Here is a 14,592-nt window from a genome sequence, read left to right as displayed (position 1 = left end):
TGGACTCTTGGACTCAGGGAGGCTGGTGACCCTGGTAAAGACCACACTCCCCCCACCAGTTGATCCCTGGAAAACATGTGGGCATCCGCTGTATTCACAGGGGCGCCTAGAACTACCCCAAGACTAGAGTGAAAATAAAAAGAAACTGTGGGGCTGAGTCCCATGAAGTCGGAGGGGTTAAGGACCTGCTACACCAGGTGATAATTTTGCAGGATTTTAGCTTGTTTTTGAAATTATGGCAGAAGGCAATAGTACCCAATGACTCAGACAGGAGTCAGTTCAAGCCAGATGAGTCCCCATCGCAGCTGAAAGTGAATTAATTTTTCCATGTGTATCTTTGCTGGGAACAAGGATGAGACAGAGACCAATGAGGCCAAGATTCCTGAGTTGGGGGTTTCTGGGGGGAATTTTTGGACTGCTCAAATGCAAGATCTTTTGTTAAAAGTTGCATTTGACAATGTAACAGTGATAAATAGGGTCGCACAAGAGCCAGGGGCAGACACCTGGTTTCCACATTTTGCTTTAAATGAGGAGCTGCTGTATCGAGTTACTAAACTAAGAGAGGAAGTGATATAGCAGTTGTTAGTACCGGGTCCATATAGGCATAGGGTATTAGACCTGGCCTATTCTCATGTGTTTGGTGGGAATCTGGGAGTAGACAAAATCCGAGAGCTGGTCCTTCAGAGGTTCTACTGGCCTAGATGTCACAGAGAGATTATCTACTGCCGGTCCTGTCCTACCTCCCAGCTAACTGCTCCCGTATCTCACTTCCGGAGTCCCCTAGTGTCATTGCCTAATATAGAGGTTCCTTTTGACAGGATTGACATGGACCTTGTCGGGCCCTTTAAGTCTGCTAGAGGGCGCCAATACATCTTGATGGTACTGGACTATGCAACTCTGTATCCGGAGATGGTAACACTGAGAAACTCCTCCACCAGGACTATATCCCGAGAGATAGTTCATATTTTCTCATGGACGGGCCTACCAAAGGAGATCCATGGAACTCCTTTTATGTCTAAGGTAATGAGGGAGTTGTGTAATGTTCTCCAGATTACACAACTCAGGACATTGATGTACCATCCACAGCTGGATGGATTGGTTTAGATATTCATTAAGACCTTGAAATATATGCTGAAGAAGGTCATGGAGAAGGAATAGCGAGACTGGAATTGCTTACTGCCGTATCTGCTGTTCTCCATTAGGGAAGTTCCTCAGGCCTCTACGGGATTCTCAATGTTTGAGCTGCTATACGGACGACACCCTCGGGGACTTCTGGTTGTTGCGAAGGAGACCTGGGAAGCAGAGGTTACACCCCACCAGAACATCATCGAGTATGTGGCACAGTTGCGGGACCAGATCACGAGGGTGAAGCCGATTGTGATGGAGAGCCTCCTTTAAGCACAAGAGACCAAAGCAAGGGTCTACAATCGGGCTGCAAGGTTGAGACTGTTGGTTCCCGCAGTCGAAAGTACATTTCTGGCCAAAAGGCTAGGGACATGAGGTGGTTGAAAAGTTGAGTGACATCAACTACAAGGTCCACCAGCCAGGAAGAAGAAAACCATACCAGGTATACAACATCAACCTGCTTAAACCATGGGGAGACAGGGAAACGGTGGAAGCTACGTGTCTGGGGACTAATCCTAAAGCCAGGATTGAGGATATTACAGTGGCCGAGGCACTGTCACCAGCCCAGAAGCAAAATGCCGAGAAATGCTTAAGCGGAACCGGGACCTGTTTTCACAGTTGCCAGGATGTACGCAGGTTGTGGAACATGAAATCCTGATGAAACCGCATGTACTGTTGAAGCTAAAGCCATATTGGATTCCCGAAGCATGCTGCGAGGTAATCTCGAAGTGGTGAGGAGAATGTTGAGCCTGGGTGTCATTGAGGAATCAAAGAGCAGCTGGTCCAGCCCCATTGTCCTGGTGCCGAAGCCGGGTGGAGAATGGCGCTTTTGCAAAGATTGCAGGAAGTTAAATGAAGTTTCTAAGTTCGATACTTATCCAATGCCCCGCGTGGATGCACTCATTGAGAGACTAGGTCCAGCCAGATACATCACCACCCGGATCTAACGAAAGTGTACTGCCAAATTTTCCTATCTCCTAGTGCCAAGGAGAAGACTGCCTTCTCTACACCTGAGGGTCGTTCGGTCTGCAGGGATCCCCAGCTACCTTCCAGAGGGCCATGGACCGGATTATTATTATTTATTATTATAGCGCCATTTATTCCATGGTGCTTTACATGTGAAAAGGGGTATACATAGCAAAAACAATTACAATAATCTTGAACAAAATGTGACTGCGACTGGTACAGGAAGACGAGGACCCTGCCCGCGAGGGCTCACAGTCTACAAGCAATGGGTGAGGATACAGTAGGTGAGGGTTGGGCTGGTCGTGGAGCGATGGTTAATGCAGGTTGTAGGCTTGTAGGAAGAGGTGGGTCTTCAGGTTCCTTTTGAAGGTTTCCACAGTTGGCGAGAGTCTTTTGTGTTGGGGTAAAGAGTTCCAGAGTAGGGGAGATGCACGGGAGAAATCTTGTATGCGATTGTGGGAGGAGGAGATAAGAGGGGAGTAGAGAAGGAGATCTTGTGAGGATCGGAGGTTGCGTGCGGGTATGTACCGGGAGACTAGGTCAGAGATATATGGAGGAGACAGGTTGTGAATGGCTTTGTATGCCAAGGTTAGGGTTTTGAATTGGAGTCTCTGAGCAATGGGGAGCCAGTGAAGAGATTGACAGAGAGGAGAGGCCGGGGAATAGCGGGGGGACAGGGGGATAAGTTGGGCAGCAGAGTTTATGATAGATTGGAGGGGTACGAGGGTGTTGGAAGGGAGACCACAGAGCAGGAGGTTGCAGTAGTCACGGCGGGTGATGAGGCATGCACTAGTATTTTTGCAGATTCATGGTTGAGGAATGTGCGCATCCGGGAGATATTTTTAAGTTGGAGTCGGCAGGAAGTGGAAAGGGCTTGGATATGTGGTTTGAAGGAGAGTTCAGAGTCCAGGGTTATCTGAAGGCAGTGAGCTTGCGGGACTGGGGAGAGTGAACAGCCATTGACACTGATAGATAGGTCTGTTGGGGGTGTTGAATGAAATGGCGGAAAGATGATGAATTCTGTTTTGTCCATGTTAAGTTTTAGAAATCTAACAGAAAAGAAGGATGAAATAGCAGACAGACATTGTGGGATTTTGGTCAGTAGAGAGAAGATATCGAGTCCAGAGAGGTAGATCTGTGTGTCATCAGCATAGAGGTGATAATGAAAACCATGAGACTCTATTAGCTGTCTCAGGCCTAAGGTGTAGATGGAGAAGGGTAGGGGTCCTAGAACTGAACCTTGGGGGACTCCGACAGATAGGGGGCGAGATGAGAGGTGGTGTGTGAGTGGGAGACACTGAATGTCCGGTCTGTTAGGTATGAGGAGATCCAGGATAGGGCCAAGTCTGTGATGCTGAGAGATAAGAGAGTCTGTAGTAAGAGGGAATGGTCCACTGTGTCGAAGGCAGATGACAGGTCTAGGAGGAGGAGGACAGAGTAGTGTCGCTTGGATTTGGCAGTTAGTAGCTCGTTGGTGACTTTAGTTGGTTCAGTTTCAGTAAAATGGTGCTGTCGGAAACCAGATTGTAGGCGGTCAAAGTGGGAGCAGGAGGAGAGGTGGGATGACAGTTCAGAATGGACGTGTTGTTCGAGTAGTTTTGAGGCATAGGGGAGAAGTGATATGGGGCAATAGCTAGTCAGAGAGGATGGGTCAAGGGAGGGATTTTTGAGGATGGGTGTGATCGAGGCATGTTTGAAGCATGAGGGGAAGACTCTAGTTGTTAGTGACAGGTTGAAGAGGTAGGCTAGGGTTGGGATGAAGATAGTGGTAAGGTTTGGGATGAGGTTGGACAGGATTGGGTCAAATTCACAGGTGGTGAGTTGTGATTTGGAGAGTAAAGAGGAAAGTTGATCTTCTGCAATGGTAGAGAAGCTGGTTTTGGAGGAGGAGGGTTGAGTAGGTGTGGGGAGGGGCTGTGGGGACTTTAGGCAACAGCTTTGTCTGATGGTGTCAATCTTCTGCTTGAAGAATGAGGCAAAGTCTTCAGCTGAAATAAGAGGAGAGGGTGGAGGCACTGAGGGACGGAGGAGAGAATTCAAGGTGTTGAATAGTTGTTTGGGGTTGTGAGACAGGGAGGATAAGAGAGATGAGAAGTATGTGTGTTTTGCAGCAGTGAGTGTGGACTTGAAGGTAGTGAGGAACTGTTTGAATGCGATGAAGTGCTCATTGGAGTGGGACTTTTCCATCTATGCTAAGCATCCCTGGAGGCCCGTCGCAGTTATTTAGTTAGGCTGGTGTGCAAGGGTTGTCTGTTGATTGTGCAAGCTTTGGTTTGTGTGAGGGGTCTGCAGCTGCAGCTGTTGTGGTGTTGTAGAAAGTGGCAGCAACATCTCCATGGACCTAATGTCTGTAAGAGGGAGAAGGGATTCAGAGAGTGAGTGTAGGTCAAGGTGTTTTAGATTTCTGCGAGGGTGTGCAAGTTTGTGGAGTGGGGATTGTTGCCCTGGAGAGGAGAAGGTAGAGAATGTAAGTAGGTTGTGGTCAGAAAGAGGGAGAGGTGAGTTAGAAGGGTTAAATAGGGAACAGAGGTGGGTGAAGATGAGGTCCAGTGTGTGGCCATCTTTGTGGGTGGCTGCGGAAGACTACTGAGTAAGGCCAAAGGAGGAAGTGAGGGATAGAAGCTTAGAGACAGCTGGGAGGGAAGTGTCAATAGGGATGTTGAAGTCACCCATGAGGATAGTGGGGATGTTAACGTTGAGGAAATTAAGTAGCCAGGTGGTGAAGTGGTCAAAGAAGGTGGTGGTTGATCCTGGGAGGCGGTAAATGACAGCCAATTGGAGGTTGGAAGGGGAGGAAATGGTCACGCAGTGCACTTCAAAAGAGGGGAGAATAATGGAGGGCGGCAGTGGGATTTAGGTGAAGGAGCAGTTATCTGATAGGAGGAAACCTACTCCTCTACCATGCTTGCCGGTGGGGTGGGGGGGTGTGGGAAAGGTGGAATCCACCATACGAAAGTGCAGCAGGAGAGGCCGTGTCGGAGGGGGTTAGCCAGGTTTCAGTGATGCCGAGGAAGGAAAGCTTGTTAGTGATGAAGAGATTGTGCATGTAGGAAAGTTTATTGCGGATCCTGGTCTCTCACAAAAAGTATGCCACAGCTTATCTGGACGATATTGTGATCTTCAACCTGGATTGGGGAAGTCGCCTGCAGAAGGTCCAGGTGGTACCAGATGTGATGAGGAAGGCAAGGTTTACTATAAACCCAAAGAAGTGCGCCATAATAAAAGAAGAGGTGAAATACTTGTCCTATGTAGTCGAAAGGAGTGAAATCAAGCCGCAAGTGAATAGAGTAGAGGCAATCTAGAATTTGCCGCAACCAATCACCAAGAAACTGGAGCGGGTGTTCCCAGGAATTGTGGGGTACAATCGACCATTTATCCTGAATAAATATATCCATATTCCTCACCGACTTTCTGAAATGGCCCAAAACATCGTTGGCCAAATGGTCTTCTGAAGCTGAGATAGCCTTCCTGGAATTGAAGATCGCCCTGTGTAATGTAAGGTGACTAATGGTCGCGTAGTCGTTGGGAGGAATGTGTCACAGAGAAGGCTGGTCTCTGTGATGTAGCCGGGTTACAGGTAGATAGGAGAGAATGGGCGGGTCCACCAACCCACATACCTCACCTCTGGGTGTAGTTAACAGCCTTAATAATGGAGGCTGTTGTTTGGCACTCGGTCTGTGTGTCTGGAGGGAGAAGGCCTCCTGTGTGTGGTTGTCTCCAGACTGGGCCGTGTACTGGATGCCTACCAGCCTGTGTGACCACAGCACTGGCTAACCAGAGGCTAAGCTAAAAGGACTGTAATCTTTGTTGTTGCCTGCACTGAAGGCTGTTTGTTTGCATTTTGCTTCTGGACGGTTTATGAAGCCAATAAACCGCTATGGAAATTTAAAGGAACATGCCTCCTGTTTGCCTGTCATCACACCTGAGTGAGTACAATCCCTCCAATTGGTGTTAGATGTGCGAGCAGCGTTCCCAGCAGAGATGTGTGACTGCTACAAGAAGGACTGCATGTCATGGGTCAAGTCTGTAGCAGCATGCATCTCCAGACAAAATGGGGGACCAGTTGAAACACTTGATCCAATCGCAGCAGCAGGAGACCAACAGACTATTGTTACAGAAGATCTAGCAGCACCAGCAGGAACAACGGCAGCAGATGCAGCTTCTCGCAACCACCATCCAGGGCAGGACAAGTGCCCCAACCACAAGTCCGGCTGATGACACTCACGTTTGGAAGGCGGTAAGACGGGCCTTGCAGAAAATGACCGTGGGGGATGATGTTGAGGCCTTCCTGACCGCGTTTGACAGGGTCGCCGAGAGGGAGACACTTCCGCCAGAGCACTGGGCAGAAGTACTGGTGCCATACTTGACAGGACAGCCCAGAAGGTGTACTATGATTTAGCTTTGCATGATACCAAAGAGTATGGCAAACTGAGATTCTCGTGCGCTTAGGGGTGACAATGACTTCCAGGGCGCAGCAGGTTCACCGGTGGGCGTATCACCGGGACAAACCACCTCACTCCCAAATGTTTGACTTGTTGCACCTTGTCCAAGAGTGGCTGCAGCCGGAGTCATCTATGCCTGCGCAGATGGTAGAGTGGGTGGTGATGGACCGGTTTATGCACGCTCTACCATGGCCCATACAGACTTGGGTTGCCCAGGGTGATCCCCGGAATGTGGATGAACTGGTTCGACTGATCGAGAGATACCAGGGGGTTGAAGATTCTTTGGAAAGGCAGCCCCCTCCATATTGGTTGTCCCAGCAGAGGGCAGAGGCCCAAAAGGGGGTGGGGCATCCTAGTTCCAAAGGGGCGGGGGAGGTGGTGCCCAAGATCCCTACAGGTGATGTTGTTTGCTGGAGGTGCCATGGCCCAGGCCATATGTGCCCCCTGTCCCGTAAACCCCGTGCCAACGGACTGCAGCATAGGTCGCCGTTGTTCTTATTATGCGTATCCGACCTGCAGTGTGAACTGTCTACCCAGCGAGCGGCCACAAGCATGTCTTGTGAAGGTGAACAGGAGGTAGGTAACGGCACTGCTAAACTCCGGGAGTCTGGTGACCCTTGTGAGGGCCACCCTTCCTCTCCAACTGATTCTGGAGAAAAAAGTCAGCGTACGGTGCATCCATGGTGATGCTAAGGACTACCCTATGTTCAGAGTGGAAATTGAAACGACCCTACTGAGTCACATGAGGGACGTCGTTCTGGACTTGTTGCACCCTATTATTATAGGCCGGGACTTTTGTATATTTTGGGATCTGTGGGGGAAGGGTTCTGGTTTTGCTAGCTCAGATAGGGAACCAGTTAACCCTGAATAGGTATCACCACACCCAGAGTTAGACAGGTGTGTCCTTGTGGGGGATGAGGAAGTAGTGTCCCCTGAGTCTGACATTCCGGAGTAAGGGGTGACCAGAGAGAATTTTGGGTCTGCCTATCATAGGGACCTAACTCTGAAGGAAGCCTTCAATAATGTCACCGTCATAAATGGGGTTGCACAGGAGCCAGTGGCTGACAAAAGGCTTCCCTATTTGATGATGAGTGGGGAGTTGTTGTAAAAGGTCACGAAAGTGAGGGAAGAGCTGTTGGAACAGTTAATAGTGCCGGGTCCCTATAGACGGAAAATGTTGGACATGGCCCATTCTCAGATCTTGGAGGGATATCTAGGGGTGGAAAAAACGCAGGAACGGATTATGCAGAGGTTCTATTGGCCCGGGTGTCACCGGGAAATATTAAAATATTGCAGGTCATGCCCTACGTGTCGGTTAACTACCCCCACCTCTCACTTTCGAAGTCCCCTTGTACCCTTGCCTATTATTGAAGTGCCGTTCGAGAGAATTGCCATGGACATGGTCGGTCCACTGGTTAAATCTGTTCATGGACTTCAATATATCTTGGTCATCCTGGACTATGCAACACACTATCCTGAATCAATTCCCGTGAATTGGTCTACGTTTTCTCCCAGACAGGTTTACCAAAGGAGATCCTGACTGACCAGGAAACACCTTTTGTGAGTAAGGTGATGAGGGAGTTAAGCAAGGCCCTGCAAATCTCCCAACTGTGGACTTCAGTATACCATCTTCAGACAGATGGCCTTGTGAAAAGGTTTAACGAGACTCTGAAGAGTATGCTGAGGAAGGCCATAGACTGGGACGGTCTCCTATCGTATCTGTTGTTCTCCATCCGAGAGGTTTTCACAGGCCTCTACGGGGTTCTCACCATTCGAACTCCTGCATGGTCGACATCCGTGGGGTCTCCTGGATGTCGCAAAGGAAACCTGAGAAGCCGAGATCACGCCCAACAGCAGCATCATTGAGCACGTCACTCTGATGCAGGAGTGGATTGCAAATGTGATGTCCATTGTCAAAGAACCTCTCCTCCAGGCACAAGAAGCTCAGGCCAGGGTCTACAACTGGTCAGGGAGAGTGAGGCCGTTCAATCCAGGAGACCAAGTCCTTGTGCTAATTCCTACTGTGGAGAGTAAGTTCTTGGCCAAATGGCAAGGGCCGTATGAGGTGGAAAAAAATTGGTGAAGTAAACTACAAGGTTCATCAACCAGGATGACGTAAGCGTACCAGATATACCACGTCAACCTCATCAAGCTGTGGCAAGACATAGAGGTTGTGGAAGCTCCATGGTTGCTGGGCAAGCCAGAAGGTGACGTTATTGGAGTCACAATAGCAGAAATTCTAATGAAGGTCCAGAAACAGCAGTGTCGGGAGTTGCTGCAGAGGAACAGGGATCTGTTCTTGAAATTGCCAGGTTGCACAAGGGTCATAGAACATGAGGTTCTGACGGAGCCCCGGGTGTGGGTGAATTTGAAGCCCTATCGGATACCAGAGGCCCAACGAGAGCTGATCTCCAAAGAGGTGGCCTGTATGTTGAAACTTGGGGTCATTGAGGAATCCAAGAGTGGTTGGTCGAGCCCGATTGTCCTGGTCCCAACGCCCAATGGTAAATGGAGGTTCTGCAACAACTATCGGAAGTTGAATGAGGTCTCAAGTTCGGCGCATATCCCACGCCACGCGTCGATGAGCTGATCTACAGACTTTGGCCAGCAAGGTACATAACCACCTTGGATTTTATGAAGGGATATTGGCAGATCCACATGGCACAGGGAGCCAAGGAGAACACTGCATTTTCTATGCCTGATGGATGCTTCCAGTATATCCAGATGCCGTTTGGACTGAAGGGTGCTCATGCAACCTTCCAGAGAGCTATTGATTGAACTCTTGCACCCCATAAGCAATACGCCACAGCATACCTGGATGATATTATCTTCAGCCCGGACTGGGAGAGTCATCTGGAAAAGGTCCAGGTGGTGTTTGATGCTCTAAGGAAGGCGGGGTTTTCAATAAACCAGAAAAAATATGGCAACAAAAACTAAATTAGTAGGGGAATTTGTGCATCTCATATGTAATAAAGGGTACACCACTCAATTAACTCAATAACCTCAGAAGAACATGGAGTGTTCAACGTACCCAAAATAAATATAGAAGAAGACCATTTGTTAATATGCAAATTACAAAATGTTTAATACTTGATAATGTAAAGAACAACACAGGATCCAGATCATAATACATACAGAGTTACATAGGACAGACAAGGCAATTAGGGGAGATACGGCACAGATGGTGCTATTGTAGGCCATCACAATCTATGGGTTAAACTATAAATGTGACAAAACTTCACAATATTTAGTTATTTTGGAAAAGAGCAGAATGTCACAAGTCTCACATAGTAAAATGATGTAACGTTATTAATAGTGTACAACCCACATTATTGTAGACTTCCAGTTCTAAACAAATACAATACGGGGGCTGAGGAAGTACGGAAACTCGTGTCGGGGCTCCTTCCTTACACGGCTGGTGCTGCCACACAATCTACTGGGTACGATACTACAAGAGGTTCATCCCAAACTTCGCCATGATGGCCACACCCCTGACTGACTTCCTTAAAGGAACAAAATCAGCCATGGCCAAGTGGACTGTAGAGGTGGAGACTGCATTTTAAGAGATGAAAGTGGCTCTGTGTAGGCAATCGGTTCTGGTTGCCCTTGACTTAAAGAAAGAATTTGTACTCTAGACAGATGCCTCAGATGTCAATTTAGGAGCAGTCCTTTCCCAGGAGATACACGGGGAGGAGCACCATATTCCTCTGCCTGAGTAGGAAGCTGTCCATATGTGAGAATAATTAATCTGTCATAGAGAAGGAGTGCTTGGCCATAAAGTGGGTGTTGGACACGTTACGGTACTATTTATTAGTTAGAAAATTTAGATTAGTATCCGACCATGTACCACTCAGATGAATGAGGGAAACAAAGGGGAAAAATGCCAGGGTCACCCTCTGGTTTTTATTCCTACAGGATTTCAACTTCCATGTAGAACATAGAGTAGGGAAGCTACATGGTAATGCTGATGTCCTCTCGAGAATACCCTGTCTAGTGGTAGAAGGTGCCAAGCCCCATGGCTTTAGGCAGAGGGGGGAGGTACGTAAGGTGGCTAATGGTCGCGTAGTCAATGGGGGGGTATGTGTCACAGATATGGTTGGTCTCTATGATGTAGCCCGGAGTGTTTCTCTAGTGCTCATAAGCACTCAGTGGATAGTTTGGTGCATATGGGAGCCGGGTTACAGGTAGCTAGGAGAGATTGGGCTGGTCCAGCTACCCAAATACCTCACCTCTGTGTGTGGTTAGCCGCCAATATAATGGAGGCAGCTGTTTGGCACATGGTCTGTGTGTCTGGAGAGAGAAGGCCTCCTGTGTGTGGTTGTCTCCAGACTGGGCCGTGTAAGAAAGTCCTTACTTAGAGATGAAAGAGCCTGGAAAACAGTGTAGATAATTCTTCAAAGCAGAGAATGAAGTTTATTCAGAGATACGCGGCAGTACAGTTCAGAATGCAGGCAGGGAAAATACACTTGACACTCGCAGGTGTCTAGATTAGCAAAACTGCATTGAGATATCTGGCGATGGTCTGGCCATGGTGTGGCTTTGGTCTGGCAATGGTGTGGCCTTGGCGATGGACTGCCTGTAGACTGGTGAGAGAATGGCGATAGAATGGCCCCGAACAACAGTATTAGAGCCTTTTTATGCATAGCTTAAACAAAGGAACTACATATTGCGGCAAAAGGCGTATACAAGATAACATCATACTGCAGGGAAGACGTGCATTTTAGAACAACAATGTGATAATGCAACATGACAATATTCATGAGTATTTTTACCAAACTCCATTAAATCCATAAATCCCCATGTTCTTACTTAAGAAATGACATATTGACAACTATATTGTCCTAATTTCTATACCACAATTACAATAACATTATTTATTACCCTATAACACCACTTATTTACTCTCACATTGACCTGCAGCTGCTGCTATTAACCTTTGTGTATATTAACCATACCTGCTAATGCCACTGACATCATTTTTTGGCTCCATTGTGATTAGGACATATGTAGGGCATGCATCTCATTAGCTGCAAAACTGAATTCTCAAACTTCTTAACAAGATGGCTGCTAGGTTTAACATGGCTGTTCAGAATATTAGGACTTCTCATTCTCTTACAGGCCGTGTACTGGATGCCTACAAGCCTGTGTGACCACATCATTGGCTAACCAGAGACTAATCTAAAAGGACTGTTTTCTTTGTTTTTGCCTGTACTAAAGGCTGTTTGTTTGAATTTTGCTTCTTGACATTTTATGAAGCCAATAAACCGCTATGGACATTTAAAGGAACATGCCCTCTGTTTGCCTCTCATCGCACCTGAGTAATTACAATCCCTATAGTAAGCATCCATTCTTGATAGCACGGGACTTCAGTAAAAAAATTGTTGTCCAGACAGATACCTCAGAGGTCGGGTTGGGAGCTGTGATGTCCCAAGAAGTTAATGGGGAGGAACATCTCATCCTGTATTTGAGTAGAAAACTCTCTAACTGTGAGAAAAACTATGCCATCGTGGAAATGGAGTGCATGGCCATCAAGTGGGCAATTGACACCCTGAGGTACTACCTATTGGGCTGGAAATTCAGGCTAATGTCAGAACATGTGACTCGCCCCCTGGGCCATGTTGTAGTGCGGCGCGCGTGTGCGCGGGGGAATACCCGGAGCCGGATCCGATGGGGGTTGTAGTCTCCGAGTGGCGGGGACCCGGTCCGTGCCCAGGGTGGTCAAACCAAGTGGCAGTTATTGGTATGATGGTATTAGTGTCCGACTACGCCACCCGTTGAATGAGGTTATGAAACCGCCGCTGCAGGGCAGACCGCTGAGGCCGGTGGTATGGTTGTGCAGCGTGGATGGTATAACCCCCAACGGGAGGGGTATATCCTCAGGGCAGCCGGAGAAGCAGGAAATGATGATAGTGGTAGTGGTGGTGTGACAAGGAATCGCAGAGACTTGTGGTGCAGGTTTAAAGCTTTACTCACAGTTGGTGTTCAGATCACTTCGGCCAAGAGTGACCACCCGAGCCGTGCTGCGTCCACCAGGTGCGGGACTCGGCCAACTCCCAGGCAGTTCCAGAGCGTGGTCCTGAGCTCCCCTCTCCTCCTTCCTACTGGCCGTCCCCACCAGGGATCCACCTTTGTCCGGCTCCCTCGGGCCTTCTGGTGGTGAAACCTTTCCCGGCTTCCCTGACCCTATACGTGGTTTGCCTTCCTGGTGGATGTGGCGAGGGGTCGCGCCAAAACTTGACCACGACCTCCGGTTCCTGGCTAAGGATAATTGGCCTCCACCAGTTTGGGATCCGGTACCCTGTTCTGCCAACCCTTCACCCGTTAACTCGTGGGATCTCAGGGTTCCCTCTCTTCTTGCGTCTCTGGGCCTTTCTTGGTGTTCCTGTTTCTCCTTCTTCTTCTTTCTCTCTCAGGCCTCCTCTCCAGGCCTGGCTCTGGAGCTGGGCCCAGACTGAGCCACAGCTCCCTGTCAGCCCTCTCTGGCTGAGCTCCTCTCTGAACTGACCACTGATTCAAGATGGTGCCCCCCTTATATACTCCCTTCTGACACCCGAGCCCAGGTGACTAGCACCCAATGGGCTCCTACCTATGCCCAGAGTCCCTCCCCTCTCTGCTCCTACACCACTGGGATGTTCCTCCCCCCTCCCCACTCCAGCCAGGGACAGAAGCTGTCGTACCTGCACATCTATCTGGTGGTAGTACCGTTGGTCTGTCCCCCGGAAATGGGGTGAGTGTAGTGCATGCAGCTAACTGAGCCCAGTTCCACACTCCATCCTTACCCGGGAGTGGAATACCACACCTCTGGTTCGAGGTGCAATACCCCTGTAGCAGCCGAGTCCTCGGGGTGCTACACATGCACCCCTGAGTTGGATGAGGGAAAGAAAGGGGAAGAATTCCCTGGTAACAAAGTGTTTTTTAGCCCTTCAGGACTTTAGTTTTCATGTGGAGCACAGACCAGGGAAGCTACACGGTAATGCAGATGCCCTGTCCAGACATTCCTGTTTGGTAACGGAAGGTGCCAATACCCCCGGCTTTGGGCCGAGGTGGGGATATGTGACAAAGTCACTGGCAAAGAACTGGAGGGGACATATGTTTCACAGAGGCTATTAGCTTCAGTGATTTGAAACCAAAAGCTTTTCTCCAGCACACTATGTGACGGCAGAGAAACATATATAGGCTAGGTAACACATTTGGCAACTGCTGCATGTAAAGTAGCCTCCGCTCCTGAGCCTGCTTCACACACCCTGCAGTTAAATGGTAAAATGGTCTCTCCAATTCTAATTTTATGCCTCATCCAACATAAAGAGATAGACTATGTGGGCGTTGCAGTTGCCAAGGCACAAATAGGTTGGCCAGCAAGGGTATCCTATTATTCAGAATATGACCTGCTTATGCTGTTCTCTGGGTATCATCAGCTATATGACTCCGCACGTGTGAGCATATCAGCTAATGTTATATAATTTTGATGATTGGAATTGAAAAGGTGTTTTAAATACTACTGAGCCTATTTTTCAGCTTTATTTTTTTCAGTTCCAGTCATTCCTTGGCAGTGTCAGACTGGGGTGCCAATGGCCCACTTGTGACATTGACTTTGTGGATCCAATGTTCAGCTACATGCAAAAATTACATTACCCTAATTCACTAATTTCCCTATGCTTCTATAAAATAATAACCTGGATAGTTTGCTGCTTGAATGATGAGATGCTACCTTTGTCTTTAAATATTCTATCCAGTGTATTGTGCCATCTCTTGCTCAGATGCTACTATTATGTCCCTTCCAGCACAGATGTCCCCCAGAGGATCTACCTATTCTCCTATGGTCAATTCTCCTATGCTATAGTGGTCAAGCTATGCTTCTCGAAACAATGAAGGGGTTGCAGCATACTGTAGACTCTCATCTACCTGGATTTAACAAGAATATCTAATGCTTTTCATGATGCTAAGGATAAAAATAGGTGGATTGCCAGAATGAGGAAAGCTATGTAATTTCATTTGATGAACTAGATCAGTGTTTTCCTAACTCCAGTCCTCACAATCCTGTCCGTCAGGCTATGTGCCC

The 14,592-nt window shown here is 48.3% G+C and overlaps 1 protein-coding gene across 11 annotated transcripts in view; it reads left to right on the top strand.

Annotated features, from left to right (window-relative positions):
- Positions 1-14,592, top strand: part of CTNND2 (catenin delta 2) — a 2,090,389-nt gene that overhangs the window by 661,762 nt on the left and 1,414,035 nt on the right. The window lies entirely within an intron of this gene.

The sequence above is a fragment of the Phyllobates terribilis genome, unplaced genomic scaffold (assembly GCF_046119375.1).
Source record: "Phyllobates terribilis strain yellow unplaced genomic scaffold, ASM4611937v1 Scaffold_4__5_contigs__length_816908805, whole genome shotgun sequence".
Taxonomy (NCBI): domain Eukaryota; kingdom Metazoa; phylum Chordata; class Amphibia; order Anura; family Dendrobatidae; genus Phyllobates; species Phyllobates terribilis.
Note: the sequence above shows the minus strand (reverse complement) of the source record. Positions and strands in the feature narration are given on the sequence as shown.